This window comes from Gorilla gorilla, chromosome X (assembly GCF_029281585.2).
Source record: "Gorilla gorilla gorilla isolate KB3781 chromosome X, NHGRI_mGorGor1-v2.1_pri, whole genome shotgun sequence".
Taxonomy (NCBI): Eukaryota; Metazoa; Chordata; class Mammalia; order Primates; family Hominidae; genus Gorilla; species Gorilla gorilla.
Genome location: NC_073247.2, coordinates 91,996,404 through 92,012,064, shown reverse-complemented (window position 1 = coordinate 92,012,064; position 15,661 = coordinate 91,996,404). Strand labels below are relative to the sequence as shown.

Genomic DNA, 15,661 nt, shown 5'->3' with positions numbered 1-15,661 from the left:
GAGAAAGAAACTCTATGTCTGGGAGAATATAAGGGAAGAGAACAGAAGTCTCTGTCTGGTAATTCAGAGAATTCTCCTGGATCTTGTTTAAGGCCATCAAGATGGTACCTCTACGAGCCTGCAAGCACCACAGGGTTATGGAGCTTGGAGTGCCCCTTAAAGCAGAAACAGCTTAGAACACAACACTCAAGTCTTTTCAAATATCTAGAAAGCCTTCTCAAGAAGGATGGCTACAGATGAGGCCATACAGTGAAAACTACAATAAATACCTTATTCTTCAGTGCCCAGACACCAAAGAACATCTACAAGCATCAACACCATCCAGGAAAACATGACCTCAACAAATGAACTAAATAAGGTACCAGGGACCAATCCTGGAGAAGCAGAGATATGTGACTTTTCAGACAGAGAATTCTAAATAGCTGTGTTGAGGAAATTCAAAGAAATTCAAGATAACACAGAGAATAAATTTAGAATTCTATCAGATAAATTTAAGAGAGATTGAAATAATTAAAAAGAAGCAGAAATTCTGGAGCTTAAAAATACAATTAGCATACTGAAAAATGTATCAGAGTTCTTTAATAGCAGAATGGATCTAGCAGAAGAAAGAATTAGTGAGCTTGAAGACAGTCTGTTTGAAAATACACAGAGGAGACTAAAGGAAAAAAAAAGAATTAAAAAATGAAGCATGACTACAGGATCTAGAAAAATACTCTAAAAGGGCAAATGTCAGAGTTATTGGCCTTAAAGAGAAGGTCAAGAAAGAGATAGGGATAGAAAGTTCGTTGAAAGGGATACTAATAGAGAACTTCACAAACCTAGAGAATGGTATCAATATCCAACTCCAAGAAGGTTATAGAACACCAAGCCAGTTTCACCAAAAGCAGACTACCTCAAGGCATTTAATAATCAAACTCCCGAAGGTCAAGGATAAAGAAAGGATCCTAAAAGCATCAAGAGAAAGGAAACAAATAACATACAATGGAGCTCCAATACATCTGGTAGCAAATCTTTCAGTGGAAACCTTACAGACCCAGAGAGAGTGGAATGACATATTTAAAGTGCTGAAGGATAAAAACTTTTATTCTAGAATAGTGTATCTGGCAAAAATATCCTTCAAACATGAAGGAGAAATAAAGACCTTCCCAGACAAACAAAAGCTGAGGAATTTCTACCAGACCTGTCCTACAATAAATGCTAAAGGGAGTACCTCAATCAGAAAGTAAAGGATATTAATGAGCAATAAATAATCACCTGAAGGTACAAAAATAACTGGTAATAGTAAGTACACAGAAAACCACAAAATAATATAACACTGTAACTGTGGTGTATAAACTACTCTTATCCTAAGTTGAAAGACTAAAAGATGAACCAGTTGAAAATAATAACTACAACTTTTCAAGACATAGTACAATAAGATATACATAGAAGCAATAAAAAGTTAAAAAGTGAGGGATGAAGTTAAGGCAAAGTTTTTATTGGTATTCTTTTCACTTGTTTGTTTATGCAAACAGTGTTAAGTTGTTATCAGGTCAAAATAATGAGTTACAAGATAGTATTTGCAAGCCTCATGGTAACCTCAAACCAAAAAACATGCAGTGGATACACAAAATATAAAAAGCAAAAAACTAAATCGTCACCAGAGAAAAATCATCTTCACTAGAGGATGACAGGAATGAAAGAAGAAAGAGAAGATTACAAAAGAACCAAAAAACAAGTAACAAAATAGCAGGAGTAAGTCCTTACTTATCAATGATAACATTGAATGTAAATACACTAAACCCTCCAATCAAAAGACATAGTTTGGCTGTATGGATGAAAACAAGACCCATTTATTTATCTGTTGCCTACAAGAAACATACTTCACCTATAAAGACACACATAGACTGAAAAAAAAAGGATGGAAAAAGATATTCCATGCCAATGAAACCAGAAAAGAGCAGGAGTAGCTATAGCTATATAAAACAAAATAGATATCAAGACAAAACTATAAGAAGAGACAAATAATGTTACTATATAATGGTAAAAAGGGGTCAATTAATCAAGAGGATATAACAATTTAAAATATATATGTACCCAACACTGAAGCATCCAGATATATAAAGGAAATATTATTAGAGCTAAAGAGATAGACTGGCCCCAATACAATAAAAGCTAGAGACTTTAACATCCCACTTTCAGAATTTGATCGATCTTCCCAGGGAAAAATCAGCAAAGAAACATTAGACTTAAATATTCACTATTGACCAAAAGGTTCTAATAGATATTTACTGGACATTTCATTCAAGAGCTGCAGAATACACATTCTCTTTCTCAGAACATGATCATTCTCAAGGACAAACCATAATGTTAGGCCACAGAACAAATCTTAAAACGTTTAAAAAAAAAACTGAAATAATATGAAGTATTTTCTCTGACCACAATAGAATAAAGCATCTTCTCTGACCACAATGGAATAAAACTAGAAATTAATAGCAAGAGGAGTTTTGGAAGTTATACAACTACATGGAAATGCTCCCAGATGACCCGTAGGTCAATGAAGAGATTAAGAAGGAAATTGAAATATTTATTGAAATAAATGATAATGGAAACATACCAAAAGTGGTGGGATACAACAAAAGCAGTACTAAGAGGGAAGTGTATAGCTCTAAGTGCCTACAATAAAAAACAGGGAAAACTTTACATAAGGAGTTTAACGGTGCATCTTAAAGAACCAGAAAAGCAAGAGTAAACCAAACAAAAACAGTAGAAGAAAAAAAATAATAAAGATCAGAACAGAAAGAAATGCAATTGAAATGAAAAAAAGGACAAAAGATCAATGAAAAATTGGTTTTATGAAAAGTTAAACAAAATTGTCAACGTTTAGCCATACTAAAAAAATAGAGAATATCTAAATAAAATAAGAAATGAAAAAGGAGATATTACAACTGATACTGCAGAAATGCAGAGGATCATTAGTTGCTACTATGAGCAACAATATGCCAATAAATTGGAAAAATCTAGAAGAAATGGACAAATTCCTAGATGTATACAGCCTACCGAAATTGAACCAGGAAGAAATCCAAAACCTGAACACACAGATAACAAGTAACAAGATAGAAATCGTAACAAAAATTCTCCCAGTAAAGAAAAGCCTGGGACATGATGGCTTCACTGCTGAATTATACCGAACATTTAAATAACTAATAATACCAATCCTACTCAAATTATTTTGAAAAATAGAGGTGGAGGGAACACTTTCAGACTCATTCTTTGAGGCCAGTATTACCCTGGTACTAAAACCAGACAAAGACACATCAAAAACAAACAAACAAAAAACATACACAAAAAAAACTACGGGCCAGCATCACTCATGAATATTGATGCAAAAATCCTCAACAAAATACTAGCAAACCAAATTCAACAGTAAATTAGAAAGGGCATGCGTCATGACCAAGTGGAATTTATTCCTGGGATACAGGATGGTTCAACAAACACAAATAAACTCATGTGATACATTATATCAACAGAATGTAGGATAAAAATCATATGATCATTTAAATTGATGCTGAAAAAAACACTTGATAAAATTCAACATCCGTTCATGATAAAAAAAAAAAAACCCTCAAAAAACTGGGTATAGAAGGAACATACCTCAACATCGTAAACACCATATAGGACAGACCCACAGCTAGTACACTTAATGAGGAAAAAACCGAAAGCCTTTCCTCGAAGATCTGGAACACGACAAGGATTCCTATTTTTACCATTGTTATTCGACATAGTACTGGAAGTCGTAGTTAGAGCAATCAGATGAGAAAGATACAAAGGGCATACAAGTTGGAAAGGAAGCATTCAAATTATCCTTGTTTGCAGGTGATATGATCTTATATTTGGAAAAATCCAAAAGATTCCACAAGGAAACTGTTAGAACTGATCAGGAAACTCAGTAAAGTTGCAGGATACAAAATCAACATACAAAAATCAGTAGCATTTCTCTATGCCAACAGTGAACAATGTGAAAAAGAAGTTTAAAAAGTAATCCCATTTGCAATAGCCACACAGAAAATTAAATACCTAGGAATTAACCAAAGAAGTGAAAGATCTCTATAATGAAAACTAAAACCTTGATTAAAAAAGTGAAGAGGACCAAAAAAATGGGAAAATATTCCATGTTCATGGATTGGAAGAATAAATATTGTTAAAATGTCCACACTACCCAAAACAGTATACAGATTCAGCACAATCCCTGTCAAAATATCAATGACATTCTTTACAGAAATAGAAAAAACAATCTTAATATGTATGGGGAACCACAGAAGATCAAGAATAGCCAAAGCTATGTTAAACAAAAAGAACAAAACTGGAAGAATTACATTACCTGACTTCAAATTATACTAGAGGTATAGTAACCAAAACAGCATGGTACCAGTATAAAAACAGACGCACAGACCAATGGATCAGAATAGAGAACCCAGAAACATATCCACACATTTTTGTCAAACTTATTTTCCACAATGGTGCCAAGAATCTACACTGGAGAAAAGACAGTCTCTACGTTAAATGGTGCTGGGAAAACTGAATATTCATATCCAGAAGAATGAAAGTAGACCTTTATCTTTTTACATATACAAAAAATCAAATCAAAGTGGATTAAGGACTTAAATCTAAGACCTCAAACTATGTAACTATTACAATAAAACATTTGGGTAAATCTGGACATTTATCTGGGCAAAAAATTCCTTGAGCAGTACTGTACAAGTCCAGGCAACCAAAGCAGAAATGGACAAATGGGATCACATCAAGTTAAAAAGCTTCTGCACAGCAAAGGAAACAATCCACAAAGTAAGGAGACAACCTCCAGAAAGACAGAAAATATTTGCAAATTACTCATCTGACAAGGGATTAATAACCAGAATATATAAGGAGCTCAAACAGCTCTATAGAAAAAAAAAACTAATAATCCGATCACAACATGACCAAAAGATTTGAATAGACCTTTCTCAAAAGAAGACGTACACATGGCAAACGAAGGTGCTATAAACATCATTGATCATCAGAGAAATGTAAGTCAAAACTACAAAGAGAAATCATCTCGGTTCAGTTAAAATGGCTTATGTCCAAAAGACAGGCAAGAACAAATGCGAGGATGTGGAGAAAAGGGAACTCTTGTATACTTTAGGTGGGAATATAAATTAGTACATCTGCTATGAAGAACAGTTTGGAAGTTCCTCAAAAAACTGAAAATAGAACTACCATATTATCTACCAGTCCCACTGCTGAGTATATACCAAAAAGAAAGGAAATCAGTATATCGAAGAGAGATGTGCACTCCTATGTTTGTTGCAGCACTGTTTACAACAGCTAAGATTTGGAAGCACATTAAGTGTTCATCATCGGATGAATGGATAAAGAAAATTTACGTATGCACAATGGAGAACTACTATTCAGCCATAAAAAGAATGAGATCCAGTCATTTGCAACAACGTGGATGGAACTGGAGATCATTGTGTTAAGTGAAATAAGCCAGGCACAGAAAGACAAAAATCACATGTTCTCACTTATTTGTAAGATCTAAAAATAAAAACAATTGAATTCATGGACATTGTAGTAGGATGGTTTCCAGAGGCTGGGAATGGTAATGTGGGGCTGGAGCAGATGTGGGAATGCTTAATAGGTACAAAAATAGTTAGAAATCATGAATACAACCTACTACTTGATAGCACAATAGGGTGGCTATAGTCAGTAATAACCATATGTTTTAAAATAAAGAGTGTAATTGGATTATTTGCAACTCAGCGGATAAATGCTTGAGGGGATGGATAACCCTTTCTTTATTATGTACTTATTTCATATTGCATGCCTTCATCAAAGCCTCTCATGTACCCCATAAATATATACACCTACTATGTACCCACTAAAAATAAAAATTATAAAAATTAAGTAAAATATAATTAAAATAGTACTTTTCAGGCTTATAAATATCAGAAAGGTTGCTAATATGCTTTGTTATCAAGACATGGGGTAACAGGCACATAATACTTTGATGAGAATGAAAATTATTATAATTTTGGAAGGCAGTTTGGCAATATCTCTCCAAATCGTAAATTCATATGCTTTTTGATATAGTAATTCTATTTCTAGGACTTTTTCCTGAAGACATATTTCCATATGTTTATGGACATGCCAAGTTTCATCTTTATAGCATCATTTGCCATAAACAGAAAATAAATAAAAATAGATAGAACCCTCTTGCTCATTATATTATGAAACTGTCATATAATAGAGTAATACGTAGACATTGAAAAGACTGAGATAAGCATGTATATTGAAACGGAATACTGCTAATGAGAAAAGCAAGGTGAACAGTTGTCCATCTATTCAACAATGCCAGTTTCTCTACTCTCTTGCCAACATTAGATATCAAAAAACTAGTCTTATGCCAATATGATTGGTGAAATAAGGTATTTCATGGTTTCAGTTTGTATTTCTTGTGAATAAGTTTGAGCGTCTTTTTATGGTTGGACATTTTTATTTGTGACCTACTTGTTCATAACCTTTGTGTCTTCTTTTTTTGTTGTTCAACTTTTTAAACTAATTTGAGAGTTATAAATTTTATGATCATGAAAAAAAGTGATACCTTTAAAAGCAGACACATAGATCAATGGAACAGAATGGAGAGCCCAGAAATAAATCCACATGGATGGGATCGATCAGGGAGATGAGGGTAAGGAGTGAGGACCACACCAGGTTGAAAAAGCCTATATGATAAACATCAATATTTAATGGGATTGGGGATGGAAGGTGGAAAAAGGGGAACCAAAAAGGTTCAAAAAGGAACAACCAGAGAAGTAGGAAGGAGAACCAGGAGTAAAAGCAGTATATTGGAAGCCTGGGGAGAAGGGAGATTCAAGGAGAGAATGAATGATTGGCAGCACAAAATCTAGCAAGTAAGAAGGTTAAAATACAGCCAGTAGAATGACAGTGATGACCTTAGGAAGAGCAATTTCAGTGGAGTGAAGGAGGCAAAATCCAGGTTACAGCAAGTTGAGATATGAATGAGAGGTAAGAATGGGAAGATAGATACCCTCATCACCCTTATTTCTTCCTTGTACTATAGACTCTCATATCTGGCAATCATTTTGTCATCTCTCCTTGGGTATCTAACAGGCATCACAAACCTAATATTTTCAAAAACTAGAATGCTTGACTTCCACTCCTGTTTACACTAAAACATAATCATTACTGTTCTGCTGCAGTATTTTCCATTTTAGTCGATAGCAACTCTACACCCATTTGTTTAAGCCAGAAGCCAGGGAGTCATCATTACTTACTCTTTTACCCCACATCTGGTTCATAGCAAGTCTACCTTCAGAATATACCCTGAACCTGACTAGGTCTCACCACCTGCATTGCTAATGTACTAAGCCAAATCACATCATTTCTTGTCTGCCCTACTCCCCTGAGCTCTCAGCTGGTCTCTCTGCATCTACCATTGCCCCCTATGGCCAATTATTTCCTCAACAGCCAGAGTGGTCATTTAACAGTAGATCATGATCATGTCATTGTGCTGCTTAGAGCCCTTCAGTGTCTTCCCAATGCACCTAGAACAAAATCCAAAAACCTTACCATCAAAGCTCTAAATGATCTGGCCCTGCATGCAACTCCAACCTCATATCTTACTACTCTTCCCTTCAGTCACACTACTCCAGCACACAGTGGACTTCACATTTTTCCTGGAACACATCTCCCTTAACCTTGTCTTGAGGACTTTGCATTAGGCATTTCCTCTGCCTGGACAGATTTTTTTTCCCTTCAGATTTTTGCAGGGCTGTTTCCTTCTGGCCATTCAGTTTTCAACCTAAATGTTATTTCCCTCAAGTTACCTTTCCTAACTACCCAGTCTAAAGTGGCCCATCTACTCTATTACCCTACCCTGTTGTCCTGTTTTATTTTCAATAAAGGACTTGCTACTAATATAGTTGCCTTGTTTTTTTTCATTTTTTTTTTTTGGTCTCTTTCTACCAGTAGGGACCTTGTCCTACTCAGTTTTGTATCCCCAGCGCCTGATACATAATAGGCATTCAATGAGTGTCAGTAGATATACGAATGGATGAAGGGACCTGCCTACCCTCTTTGCTATTATTTATATTGTGATTAGCTATTTTTTGAAACTTGATTTTTTAGATTAATAAAACAGTATTCTATCATATTAATATGTTACTTAATTTTCCTTTTATTATTGGACATATAAGTGATAGCTAACCTATTTTTTGTTACTTTAAATACCACCATAAGTGAACATTCTTTTTTTTGCATTTTGTAAAAGTAGAAATTTAATTGAAGTAACATGCAGAAATTATACAAGTACAGCTTCTTGATGAATTTTCACAAATGATATAAGCATTTAGATGAGAAAACAGAACTTATCAGAATATAAAGCTCCTTATGCCCCCTTAACAGGCACTACTCCATCGAGAGTAACCTCCCTCCTGACTTTCAAACACCACAGATTAGTTTTGTCTTTTGAACTTTTACATGAGTGGATTTACATGGCATAAACCCTTTTGTGTCTGGCTTCCTTTTGCTCAGCATATATGTGGGATTCATTCATATTGTTAAGCATAATTGCAGTTTCTTCAATCTCCCTTCTATGTAGTGTTAAGATTTTTCTTAGTGTTTTGTAGTTTTCGGGTATAAGCATCTTTTTTTTTTTTTTTTTTTTTTTTTGAGACAGGGTCTCTAGCCCAGGCTGTAGTGCAGTGGCGTGATCACAGCTCACTCTATCCTCAACTTCCTAGGCTCAAGTGATCCTCCCAGCCCAGCCTCCCTCATAGGCAGGACCACAGGCACACACCACCATGCCCAACTAAGTTTTTTTGTAGAGATGGAGTTATAAATCTTTATGTTAATCTGATTGTGTCCTTAGTATGAGTTCCTGGAAGTAAAATTGCTGGGTCAGAGAGTATGTTTTGATTGTTATTTACATCTTGTGAAGTTGTTGAATTTAAAAGAGAAGAGAATCCATGTGACTTGGTGATATTTCCATAATCCATTTATTCTTCCACTCTCTTAAATGGCAATTTTATATTTTTTCTTCTCTTTTTAAAATCTCAAAAAACTCCTCTCCCACTCTCACTTTCAGCTGATGACCATGCTTTCTATTTCACTGAGAAATCTCTGACTACTATACTTACCTGCATCTCTGCCCAGAAACTCTCTCTTCCCTTCCCACAATACATGAACTGTCCATACTCCTAGCAAAGACCAACTCCTCCCTTTGTGTACTAGGTTCCACCCCTCTTTCCTACCAGATGTTACTGCCCTAGAAGTTCTCTCTCCTGCATCACCAGTTTTACTCTTTCTCCTGAATCAATCCTATCAGCATACAAACATCGTTAATTTTTTTTTTTATACTTTAAGTGCTAGGGTACGTGTACATGGGGACATCCTTAAATCTTTAAAAGCTGTCTCCTGACAGCTGGCATGGTGGCTCATGCCTGTAATCCCAGCACTTTGGGAGGCTGAGGCGGGCGGGTCACCTGAGATTGGGAGTTCGAGACCAGCCTGACCAGCATGGAGAAACCTCATCTCTACTAAAAATACAAAATTAGTCGGGTGTAGTGGCACATGCCTGTAATCCCAGCTATTCAGGAGGCTGAGGCAGGAGAATTGCTTGAACTCGGGAGCTGGAGCCAAGATTGTGCTATTGCACTCCAGCCTGGGCAACAAGAGTGAAACTTCATCTCAAAAAAAAAAAAAAGAAAAAAGAAAACTGTTTCCTGACTCCATTTTAATCTCTTGCTATTCTTCCTTCTCTTTGTATTTCTTTTTATCTATTTATTTATTTTTTTAATTATTATTATACTTTAAGTTTTAGGGTACATGTGCACAATGTGCAGGTTTGTTACATATGTATACATGTGCCATGTTGGTGTGCTGCACCCATTAACTCGTCATTTAGCATTAGGTATATCTCCTAATGCTATTCCTCCCCCCTCCGCCCACCCCACAACAGGCCCCGGTGTGTGATGTCCCCCTTCCTGTGTCCAAGTGTTCTCATTGTTCAATTCCCACCTATGAGTGAGAACATGCGGTGTTTGGTTTTTTGTCCTTGTGATAGTTTGCTGAGAATGATGGTTTCCAGCTTCATCCATGTCCCGACAAAGGACATGGACTTATCATTTTTTCTGGCTGCCTAGTATTCCATGGTGTATATGTGCCACATTTTCTTAATCCAGTCTATCATTGTTGGACATTTGGGTTGGTTCCAAGTCTTTGCTATTGTGAATAGTGCCGCAATAAACATACGTGTGCATGTGTCTTTAGAGCAGCATGATTTATAATCCTTTGGGTATATATCCAGTAATGGGATGGCTGGGTCAAATGGTATTTCTAGTTTTAGATCCCTGAGGAATTGCCACACTGACTTCCACAATGGTTGAACTAGTTTACAGTCCCACCAACAGTGTAAAAGTGTTCCTATTTCTCCACATCCTCTCCAGCACCTGTTGTTTCCTGACATTTTAATGATTGTCATTCTATCTGGTGTGAGATGGTATCTCATTGTGGTTTTGATTTGCAGTTCTCTGATGGCCAGTGATGATGAGCATTTTTTCATGTGTTTTTTGGCTGCATAAATGTCTTCTGAGAAGTGTCTGTTCATATCCTTCGCCCACTTGTTGATGGGGTTGTTTGTTTTTTTCTTGTAAATTTGTTTGAGTTCATTGTAGATTCTGGATATTAGCCCTTTGTCAGATTAGTAGGTTGCAAAAATTTTCTCCCATTCTGTAGGTTGCCTGTTCACTCTGATGGTGGTTCTTTTTGCTGTGCAGAAGCTCTTTAGTTTAATTAGATCCCATTTGTCAATTTTGGCTTTTGTTGCCATTGCTTTTGGTGTTTTAGACATGAAGTCCTTGCCCATGCCTATGTGCTGAATGGTATTGTCTAGGTTTTCTTCTAGGGTTTTTATGGTTTTAGGTCTAACATTGAAGTCTTTAATCCATCTTGAATTAATTTTTGTATAAGGTGTAGCATTCTTATACACCAATAACAGACAAACAGAGAGCCAAATCATGAGTGAACTCCCATTCACAATTGCTTCAAAGAGAATAAAATACCTAGGAATCCAACTTGCAAGGGATGTGAAGGACCTCTTCAAGGAGAACTTCAAACCACTGCTCAATGAAATAAAAGAGGATACAAACAAATTGAAGAACATTCCATGCTCATGGGTAGGAAGAATCAGTATCGTGAAAATGGCCATACTGCCCAAGGTAATTCATAGATTCAATTCCATCCACATCAAGCTACCAATGACTTTCTTCACAGAATTGGAAAAAACTACTTTAAAGTTCATATGCAACCAAAAAAGAGCCCGCATCGCCAAGTCAATCCTAAGCCAAAAGAACAAAGCTGGAGGCATCACACTACCTGACTTCAAACTATACTACAAGGCTACAGTAACCAAAACAGCATGGTACTGGTACCAAAACAGAGATACAGACCAATGGAACAGAACAGAGCCCTCAGAAATAATGCCGCAGATCTACAACCATCTGATCTTTGACAAACCTGACAAAAACAAGCAATGGGGGAAAGGATTCCCTATTTAATAAATGGTGCTGGGAAAACTGGCTAGCCATTTGTAGAAAGCTGAAACTGGATCTCTTTGTATTTCTAACAAAACTGTATGAAAGAGTTGTGTATATTTATTAATTCTTTCCAATTACTCTTCTTTCATTCTCTGCTGTACTCAATCCATTTATGTTTATACCACCACCATTCACTAAAATTGAAGCTTTTATTTTGGTCTAGTGGTAAGTTGATCTACCACTAGCTTTTGTCACAATGTGACTTCCCAATGTACATCTCTGGCCTAGCCTTTTCCCTTGAACTCCAGACTCCTCTATCCACCTGCTTATTTCATGTTTCCACTTGGATGTCCAAGGAGTAAACCAAACTTAAAACTGAAGCCCTTATGTGGCATCCTTTCCAATATGGTTTTTCTAAAATCAGTTAAAGGTAATTCTGTTAGACAAAATCAAAACCAAACATTATTAGAGTACAGTCTTGTTTTAGCCCTCTGTTTTTTCATACATTACATCTGATCTTTCAGCAAATCTTATCATTTCTACCTTTACAATGTATTCAAAATCTAATCATTTCTTATCCAATGTCTAATGCACCTACCGTGACCCAAGCTATCATTACATCTTACCTCAGTTAGTACAGTGAACTTCTAATTTGTCTCCCTGTTCCTGACTCTTGTCCCCTAAGTATTATCTTAACACAGCGGCCAGAGAGAGCATTTTAAAAACAGAAGCCAGATCATGTCACTCGTCTGTTCTTGTTCTCATCCTACTCCAAGTAAAGCCAGAGTCTTAAAATGGCCTATAAAGCCGTATATGATCTGACTGTTATCTATCTGACTCTATCTCCTCTTCTACTCTTCATTCACTCTGCTTCAGACACATTGTACTACTGTGTAAATGACACATGCTTGCATAAGGTCCCCTTTTTTGCTCTTTTTCTTCCTGCTGTGCTGAATATCCATATGACTAGGTTCTTATCTTCCTTCAGCAGAGAGAAAACCATTTTTCTTTCAGGTATTTACTTAGATGTCACCTTCACAATAAGTCTTTCTGGGCTATCTTCTGTAAAATTTCAACAACCCCAATCCTAACTCTTCCTATCCTCATTCCCTGCTCTATTTTTACTTCCTGATACCTGCCACTACTTAACATACTATCTATTTTAATTATCTGGTTTATAGTCAGATTCTTTAACTAGAATATAAGCTCCATGACAACAGGGGTTTTTGTGTTTTGGGTTCACTACTGAATTCCACATGCCTAGAATACTGTCCGGCATTTGCTAGATGCTCAATAAATATTTGAATAAATGAATATATGTATATTAAGACAGTTACCTCTAGGATATGAGACAGGGCAACTGGGGTAGGAGGAACACCTGATTATTAACTATATGCTCCTTTCTACTTGAATACTGTACCCGTGTGCATGCATTTGTTTTATAATGTGAATTTTAAAACTAGCTAAAATAACAAAAATTAGGCACCAGACAAAAATATTTTAAGTATATTTAAGGAGGAAAAGAGGGAGTACTTCAGTAAATGGCATTAGAAAACTATAGATCACTACATTATACTTTTCACCAAAATAAATGCGAAATTTAGTAATTAAAAGATTAAAATGCCAAAATTACCTTGAGATACAGATGGATGTTTTGAGCATAGTAAAAAACCATAAAGGAAATACATGACTATAAAAGAATTAGACATTTTTATATCAGACATACACAAAATAGTAGTTCATCCAACAATCTAGAAAAGGCCATATATAACAAAAAGTAATTTTCGTATGAAATGTTCTTGCAAATCAATAAGAAAAAGCCCAAGAAAGATGGACAAAGACACAAATGGCTCAAGAAAGAAGAAGTACAAATGGGTAAGCATAAAAATTTTAACCTCACTTTTAAGCAAAGAAATACAACTGTCTACCACTTTTCACCTCTCAGATATAACTCATAATACCTCATATTGATGACTATGCAAGAGAAGCAGAAACTCTCTTATACTGCTGGAAGAGATGTAAGTCCCTACCAGAATTAGGTGTGGGACAATTAAAATTGTGCATACCTCTGCATCCAGTAATTCTGAATCTGGGAACTTATCTTATGAAGATTCTTGGAAAGTGTGTAGGGTTGCATGTACTAGTGTGGTTATCACATTGCTCTTTATATTATTGAAGAATTGAAAAAATATATAATAATCAGAGATCCAATCTTCGATGTCAAATTTCAGTCACTTTTAAATTTTTGTTTTTTATTTTTGTGAGTACATAGTAGGTGTATGTGTCTATGAGGCGTGTGAAATGTTTTGATACAGGCATGCAATGTGAAATAAGCACATCAAGGATAATGGGGTATCCATCCTTTCAAGCATTTATCCCTTGAGTTACAAACAATCTAATTACCTTCTTGGTTTTGCCATATTGGAGGACCATGTGAGCTATTTATTTACTTTTTTTAAAAATTGACTTAACTTTAGCTCTGTCCTAAGCTTTTATACCAGAAAAAAACATGGATTTATGTTAGTTGCATTATTTTCATATAACATTTAAATAAATTCATAGAAAAGAAACTTAAATCTTTATAACATGTAGTATCATTTGCTGTACCATCAGTAGTGTTTGTAGCACATGAAAACCCTGGTTAATGGTACATCCTTACAGTTCAGCCTTTAGAAATAATGATGTAGTTATATATTTTTGACTTTAAAACATTTTTTAAATGTTACATGAAAAAACAAGTTCCAAAACAGTATGTTCTATGTATGTACTTTTGTAATATATTTATATAGTAATAAATATATTTATGTACTTGGAATGCCCTATGCTAAAATATTAACAGTGGTAATGGCTCAGTGATGTTATTATGGGCAATTTTTTACAGTTTTATGTTCTCCCCTCCCTTCCCCTCCCCTCCCCATCCCTTCTTTTCGACGGAGTCTCTGTCGCCCAGGCTGGAGTGCAGTGGCGTGATCTCAGTTCACTGCAACCTCCGCCTCCCGGGTTCAAGCGATTCTCCTGTCTCAGCCTTTTGAGTAGCTGGGATTACAGGTGCACGCCACCACACCCAGCTAATTTTTGTGTTTTTAGTAGAGACGGGGTTTCACCATGTTGGTCAGGCTGGTCTCAAACTCCTGACCTCATGATCCGCCTGCCTTGGCCTCCCTAAGTGCTGGGATTATAGGCGTGAGCCACCGTGCCCAGCCTATGTTCTAATTTCTTAAACCATCAATGAATATATATTTTCTAATCATAAGATTAAAAATTATGGGACTATATATTCTCCTAATAATTAAGTGCATAATTATTTCCTGAAAAGCTAATTATAAGCTTACAGATTATAGGTTAATTTGGGGTTATTTTCCTCTTTTTAAAATATGTGTACTTTTGCTCTCTGTCTTTGCCAATATTTACTTTTGATCTTTGTTTTTGCCTTTATTTACTTTTGCTCTGTTTAAAACAGGCTATTCAGAAAGGCAATAAGGAAGCTGCAAGAACACATGCTGAAAATGCAATCCATCAGAAAAATCAAGCAATTGACTTCTTAAGAATGAGTGCTAGAGTTGGTGCTGTGGCAGTCAGAGTTCAAAATGCAGTAACAATGGGCAGGGTAAGACTTGAGATCTATAAATATCAGAACTCAAAATTTGTTGCAGGGTGCTACAGGGTGCTGGTAAAGGTGTGACATATTCAAAGTACTTGGTGAGGAAAGTGATTTTGGCAGTGGATTTTGAACTAAGATTTAATTGTCTTTTTAAAAAACTTGTATTTTAAGTTCAGGGGTACATGTACAGGATGTATAGGTTTGTTACATAGGTAAATGTGTGTCATGGGGGGTTGTTTTACATATTATTACATCACCCAGGTATTAAGCCTGGTATCCATTAGTTATTTTTCCTGATCCTCTCCCTCCTCCCACCCTTCACCCTCCAGTAGGTCCCAGTGCACATTGTTCCCCTCTATGTGTCCTTGTGTTCTCATCATTTTGCTTCCACTTATAAATGAGAACATACGGTATTTGGTTTTCTGTTTCTGCATTAGTTTGCTAAGTATAATGGCTTCCAGCTCCATCTATGTCCCTGTCAAGGACA

General features: G+C 35.9%; 1 pseudogene; it reads left to right on the top strand.

Moving 5' to 3' along the window:
• The window catches only part of LOC101124626 (charged multivesicular body protein 1B2-like), a 63,098-nt pseudogene that overhangs the window by 29,360 nt on the left and 18,077 nt on the right, over nt 1–15,661 (top strand).